The sequence below is a fragment of the Hippichthys cyanospilos genome, chromosome 1 (genome assembly GCF_059441005.1).
Source record: "Hippichthys cyanospilos isolate Australia breed blue-spotted pipefish chromosome 1, RoL_Hcya_1.0, whole genome shotgun sequence".
In the NCBI taxonomy this organism is placed as follows: Eukaryota; Metazoa; Chordata; class Actinopteri; order Syngnathiformes; family Syngnathidae; genus Hippichthys; species Hippichthys cyanospilos.
The window spans coordinates 29,450,092-29,457,747 of NC_142369.1; the positions used below are offsets into that span (position 1 = coordinate 29,450,092).

The following is a 7,656-nucleotide window of genomic DNA, read 5'->3' on the forward strand; positions in this document are numbered from 1 at the left end:
AAACAAAACTAAATTGCCAATATGTCAAATGTTATTGATATGCATATACTGTATTTCACTGTGAAAGTTTAAAATATCATGATATACAAACAACACAAACCATAAATTTGTCTGAAGAGTCAATCTTAATCTGCTGTTTGAGAAATTACATTTCTTCAGTCTTTTTTTGCGAACTTCCATAGCATTATAATACTAAAAATAAAATGCACTTAAAGAAACTAAAGTGAAAGCTCATAAAAGAAGTCATCAAGAGTCTCATCAAGAGACATCAAGAGACGCTGCTTCTGGAATGCATTCTACTCAGTTTATACAGTAAATACTTTTAAACATACTGACATTTGCACAAAACAGTGAATGGAATGATCTTTGTGGAAATTGCACCTGTGGACATCAATTTTGTGTTCTGTATTCATGCATCTTGCGCCTTATACTTGAGGAGAAGCAAAAAGGAGCCATCTTTTGTCTTGTTTAGATCTTTTCCTCATGACAAGTGACTGGACAAGTAACCCTCCTAATCCATCTCCTCGCGGAGGCAGCCTTTGACAAAGTCTCTCATCACACTGACTGACTTACTTCCACTGGAATCTCAAATACACCCCATGGAATGCTTTATATCATAACTTTTAAATCTTTCATTACGTCGTGCATTTAAAAACATGGGTATTCAAGCTTTCCCGTTTTCACTGGTGTTTTCTAAAGCCCTCTCTTAAATGGTGCTTTTTAAAACTATTACCCACCCATCCATCCATCCATGCATACTTTATACAATTCCATACTTCATACTATTTGTCCTCATTGTGGGGTTGTCTGGAGATCACAAGGCTGCTTAAATGATTATGATAAACAAAGACTCAGATATTACTCCAAAAACAACAATGTTATGCTAATGTAACGACATAGTAAGTGTAAGCAAAAAGTAAAAGTAGTAAGAGGCAAAAAAACAAAACTATTCATTTAAAAAAATCAAGATTCTTCTTTACTATGATTTAGAACTGATATAAAACGTCCCAAGGTCTATTTTATGATTAAAAAACAAACAAACAAAAAAAACAGCTGCCAAAATAGCTAAAAAAGAAACACAATCAGTATTCTACAAAGGCCAATTTCAAAATAAAATTCTATAATAATATATGGTGATCAATACAATGGCCGTAGTATGCAGCACTTATATTTTGAAGTCAGTCTTGCTATCAGCTGACTTTACTCTTCCTTGTGAGTTCGTTTTTAACGCCATCACATCACACCAGATCAACACACCACCATTAAAAAGCTCATCAATTATGCTGTCATTATGCAGTAAGCTCTAGCTGTTAACTGAACTCAGATAGAATAAAGGTCCATCTACGCATCTGACATTAATAACTGCAAATATCTAAACAATGTGAGCGCTCTATTAAAGCTGACCTATATCAAGAAGAATAATGGGGAATAAATGACTTTGATATTTTACTTAATTACAATAAATGGTCTATCAAGTCACTTGGGTTTACAACATCTAATTGAATAATAAGGTGTCTGTATTCCATTCTTGTGTTTCGCATGTCAATTAATCAAAATAAAGAACGGATTAGACACGTGTGGTCCACATGCTGTTTTTGAGGAAAAGGCACTTTCCTTATACATTGTATTCACGTGACGTCACTGACCAGACCCAGGGACCATATTGTGGGGCAAACCAACACTTGCGGGGGTCAGTGAGCAAACACAGAAGCCGATGAGATCGCGCGAAAGGTACTTGACAAAGGTAAACATCTGCGCCATTCATGCGAGCAACAATACGGCAAACAACTGTGAAAAGAAGCTTTTTTGGAATACCTGTTGTCAGGCACCATGAATGCAAACAAAGGAACTCAGCGAGAGGAGAAAAAACGCATGGTTTGCGAGGATAAATCGCAAGGATTTTCAACTGACAAAATACACAAAAGTGTATTCTGACCATTCGGTTGAAGGTGAATACAATTGTAAGATTGCTAAAATACATTTTACCGTGATGTGTTTGGAATATGCTGATTTCTATCTTACAAGTCTGCTAAATGCCAGAATCTACAGCGAAATCCGCATAAAATCGTTCACTGTTGTAAAACGTCAAAGTAAACATCATTTGTATTGTCACTAAACTCTTAAAGCGTTAAAAATACAGAGCGATGATACATAGGAATGGCCATTTAAAATATTGGCATTTGTCCATTTGTGTTTCACGATCCATACATCTGGTTAAAGAGACAACTATTTTTGCATGTACATTTCGCTTGTTGTGTATTAGTCATAATTAGATTGAATTATCTTCTAGATCTAGTCACGTGGCTTTATGATATTGTTTTTCCATTTTGTGGTTCGTTTTTTGATAAATGTGCAATGTTAGTCATTGGTAGGAGAAGACTGATTAACTCAACAATACAAAATATTTTTGATTATATTCAATCATATCATTTTAAATTTGATGTAACAGATACTGCTATTATTGATTTATTACTATTTATAGGTAAGCCAGCAGGTCTTTTTGAGGAGACGCATCCTGGGCCCCTTCAAAGCTTGTTGCGGAATCAGCTAACACATCCTCAATTGTACGAAAACATAAATGTACAAAACATACAGTATGTCGAGGCACAAGCTAATGAAAGAAAGAAAAGTCAAACAAAAGCAACATTCTGCCGTGCAAGGTGTGTTGGAGTTGTCAGGTCTTCAAGGTGAACATGGTTACGCAATGCCAGCAAAGCCATCAGAAACATCAGAGAACACATAATCTTCAGCAGCTGTTGATGTGTCACTTGTGGGCAACAGCCAGTATGCAGCTTCTTGTGTAACTCTCTTGGATTTGTAGTTTCGATTGCAAATAACAGGAGTCCAACATGGCTACAGGTCTGGCCCCATCCTGCCGTACAAGTACAGTGTCCAGTGAGGATTTCATCTTTCTGTGCAATAACCCATGGCCTCAAAGGAGGGGGCATTCAAAGACTGAGAATGTTCTGCCTATGTACAAATATATACGGGTATATGAAATATACTTCAGCCAGGTTAGATTTAAGTGCAGTATTTTAAACTGCAACCTTAAAAACATACATTTTCATGTCCACACAGAAAAATTTGAATGAATAATTGCTATTGTCATTTACTGACTCATTAATCCCCACGGGCGTGATAGGCTGACATTGTACTGTATTGGTACAATATTCACGGTTATTGTAAGATGACCTTTTAACAAAACATCTCATGTATCTATTTGGGATAGAAATTTCAGTTTAAAAAGGCTCGTGTATGTAAATAATAATATATATTGAATGTGCAAGTTCTCATGCATATTTCACCATACAAATTCAACATCTTATTATTGCTACTGCCAGTAGCTTTACTTTTAACTTAAGTGTGCATGGAGGGTCATCATAATTTTCTGTCAGGCTTACCTTAGCAATGATGAGAATTCCATCACTGTCAGAGAGATGCTGGACATCTTATACCCATCCACGCACAAAATAGTTGTGGGACTCAAGAGATTTGTACACTTTCATGTCTTTTAATGAGTATGCACTTACACTGTTCACTAAATAATTGACGATATGGGGATACGTAATATTCGGCAAGATTTCAGTCAGTTGAAAAGTTTTCCTTCGCTTCGGTTCCGTTTATCAAACAAAAGTTTCGACTTGCATCGCTCATGAATTGGTGATCTAAACCTTCCGCATACCTTCTCTTTACAGATGTAGCGTTAGAGGTAGATGACTCTCGTAAACAAATATAATCTCGACCCATAAATTGGCGCCTACTCGCGAGATTGTGAAGTCAGTGAAAACTATGTATAGTTTAAACCATTATAGATTGAAGAAAAAAAAGTGCACTTTGATGTCTCCATTTGTCATGTTTTGCAAAGCAGACTGAAGTAGGTCAGAACAATTCTTTGCACATCTTTACATTGCAGCGGAAGTCATTGTTCATTAAATAATTTGGAATCGAAAATCGCTTTGAGTCGCAAATGATTCTGAACCGAATCATCGACCCAAAAATCAGAATCGGATCAAATTGCGAGACAGTCAAAGATTCCCTCTCCTGGTGCACACCATTGGGTAGTCGCAAACATTTCACAGGTCCCATGACAGACACGCAACCATTCTCATTTATATTTAGACCCATGAGAAATTCAGACGACAATGACTTCAAAATGCATATTCGAAATCTGAACTCTGGAACCGTGGAGCAAATATGTTTACAAAGCCTGCTTAGTAACGGCCCTGTGTTAAATATACAATGCATATAGATGAGATGATAAAATTGCCGTCTAGCCTGCCACTATCTCACACACCCTAATGAATGAGCCGCCCCAGCCCCAACATTTTTTTGCTCTATATGTTTTTTCAATTAAGAATCGCTGTGGGCTCGTTCTGCGAAGGCCAACAGATTTTTGCTTTTCATTTGTCATTATATGCAACTTGTCCGGTGATTAGCCTCCAGCCGTTTATACGGAAAATGAGATTTTCCATGTGTCCTCAATTAAATCATCATCACGATTACGATCTGCGTCCAGCCTCCACTGACGGTAACGCCACATTCTATTTTCAACCTCTTTTTTTCTCCCCCGTGCTTCGTACTTGAGCAACAAATTGTTAACTGCTTCTTCGCACTGGCTGTCTGGAGTGGAGGCTGTTGGCGAGCACAGTAATAGCTGTTTGTCGCGACAAGGCAGAACAGTGAAGCCGCTCTGCACCAACTGCCAGCAGCTCCGTAGGTGTTGACTTGACACTCAGACGTGGATGATAGGCCACTCAAAAATCAATGTTGGGCTTTGGAGACAACAAGATGGAAATAATACCCCCTAATGAGCCCGCTCATCAGTAGACGTCTACCTCTTGCTTCCCTCAACTGTCACTCACATTTAGCTTTTGATTTATTTTCTGATCCTGTCTTGATTGAAGCTAGAAACGTTTCCCCATGAGAGTCATACGTCGAGGGCGATATGAAATGCTTTTCCAACAAAGTTTGTTGTGAGCGACAGCGTTCCGTGGCAGCTTGTTGAGTTGAACGTTGCTCAAGCTCAAAACAGAAGCCAGATAAGCTATTGTTATCTGGTGAGGAGGAATGTGTTTTATGAGTTTATAAGCAAACATGTCAGTCAAAGAGCTCACGGACAACGAGCGCAAATGCACAAAATATTTACAATTATTCCGGTAAGAAGTTAAACATTAGTAATATTTATTCGATATCTCATCGATGCCCTCCATTATTCAGTTACTCAGCTGTTCTTATCTACACTTACCTAAACATAATATTGGTAGGAATGAGACAAATGGCCATGTTTGGATTCCAAGCAAGACGTACAGTATGTTACATAAGCCATATGTTACGCAAAGGATATTTTGGTTTGAATGTGTCAGAGACTGTATATTTCACAGAGGTGGGCAATTTACATTTTGTTGCTGGTCCGACATTCGTCAGAGCCCCGCCCCCTTTCCGGTATTGTCGGTCCGTCATTTTTTCAAGCCGTACGAAATTGTAATTGTCAATCTACTTTTGTCAGCACTCATTCATCCTTTTTTCTGATTTAGTACTTACACTTAAAGTTAATACCGTGTCTGTGGTTCTCCAATTACACTGCAACTGAAGCTCAACACAGTAATGTAAGTGTAACATGAAAACAAAGCCAGCTCAGAGGTTTAACCCTAGGCCACAATACACCCTCATTTTTAAACTCTTTCAGTGCCATGGACGAGAATTTTCTTTTTTTTTAATAGCAGTAACAATAACACAATTGTCGTCAAATACGTTTTTTATGGAGGGTAGCTGACACCCTTGACTAATGCTTTTCTAATATAAGCCAATTGAGCACTGTAGTGATTAACTCTGACCATTTGATGGCAGTGTTTTGACACATGAAACATAGCTATTACCTATATCAATTCTTTCTGAAGAATGGAAGTCAATCTTTCATACGGCAACACCCATATGTATATTGACATAGCACACAATATTCTGTTGACCTTGAACGATGAGTGGAGATGTTAAATATACTGGCCCTCTAGAGATGTCCTTTTTCGATAACGCTTGGCACTAAAAAAGTTAATACAGGGGACAAGGGTGCAATTGCCAATCATGTCCTCTAGATGGCATTGTCATGCTCTGCATGACAAAAGTGGTGGAGGTCGGTTCTCATGTATAACTGCCTGACCTCAAACTATAGAAGACGGTTTCATTAACAATTGTCTAAATTTCATCTGTCACATACACTACAAGAGAAATAAAGTATTGCTGAGGTTGAAATTACTACAAGACCTCTTTAATTAGGGAATTAAGAAAACATTCTATCTTGCATTTCCTAGTCAAGAGCCAATCAGAGAAAAAAAAAAAAATCCAATTTGGTCTGCATTCATCGGTTACTTGAAAGGCAATCCAGAATGGTCTTATCAGCAAGAAATTGACAAACGGTGAATTGAACAATCCCTGTTTATTCACTCAACTGAGCATATTTCTCCACTGCTTGGTGGTGCGGTAAATTGACTATTGTCACATCAACTGCGGGCTGATTGCAGTCTAAACTATAAAGACGCAGCAATATAGCAGATAAACATCGAAGTCAATTGCATTATATTTCAGTATGTAAAAAGGGGCGTGGCCCTGCTGACGGACATCTGACGTAATGTCTATCCCTACGATTACAACAATGGATTAAAATTGCTTTTTTTTTTTTTTTTTTTTTCTTAGTGGCATGCCTGTCATTCGTCGGCCCATCTGCAAAACGGGCGTCCATCGGTGACGGGCAGGCCATCAGCGCTGACGAAGTGTGCGCCTCTGATATTTCAAACAAACACTGCTTCGGTGTGACTTGCTTGCTGAAGCGCACCACTTCCTCATGCATTCATATTTTGGGGGTAAAGTGTTCTAGAATGCACAACGTATTTTATCATGTTTATTTGTCTTTTTGTATAATTGTCAAAACAGTCATTGAAGTATTTATACGGCCTAAGCCTTAAATGTTTTAGCGTTTTAACAAAGCAGTACATATATGTATTCAGCTGCATCTCACAGTGAGGTTGCAGATGGCAAAGGTGTTATCACATTATTGCATGACTCATAACTGTAAAATGTCAGAAAGGCTATACAGCAGTGATTCCCAAGCAGGGTGCTGTGCAGCAGGCACACTTTCTGACAGATCATCAGGGGTGAAAAAGTATCATGCGTTAATAAAAATATTTTTCTTAATCTATCTATACAAGGGATTTATGAGGACAGGCAGACCGAGAAATCGTTTTCCAATTAAATGGCAGATAAAACCTGTGCATCCACCTAATGCCATTCACACAAAAGTATCAAGGCTTCCAGTAAGTCTAGCCGCTTTGTTTTCAATCAAACAGGGCAAGATTTCACACTGAGGAAGCCCATTAATGAGTAAATTGAAATGAGCTCATTATTTCAGTCGCTTATTAATAAGTTTTGTCACTTTTTCATGATGCTGTGAGATTTTTCAAATGCAAAATCTCGACTCAATTTAGGTGAGGAAACACCGATGTGCATATCTGCTACAGCACAAGGCGAGCGGCGTGCACACAACGTGCTTCACTTATTAGCTCCGAAATGTTTGCTATGCTTGCATACTACTTTTTGATGATACAAAGAGCGAAAAGGATTGTTCACTTCCCCCGTTTTGACAAAGGGAAAATGTTAAAGAACATG

At 38.1% G+C, this 7,656-nt stretch overlaps 1 long non-coding RNA gene across 1 annotated transcript; it reads left to right on the forward strand.

The window, feature by feature from the left end:
• Nucleotides 1-1,823: 1,823 nt before the first annotated feature.
• LOC148430031 (uncharacterized) lies at nt 1,824-7,185 on the forward strand. The gene is made up of 2 exons (XR_015867793.1): nt 1,824-1,949; nt 6,688-7,185. It is a non-coding gene; the product is annotated as an uncharacterized LOC148430031 (long non-coding RNA).
• Nucleotides 7,186-7,656: the final 471 nt, after the last annotated feature.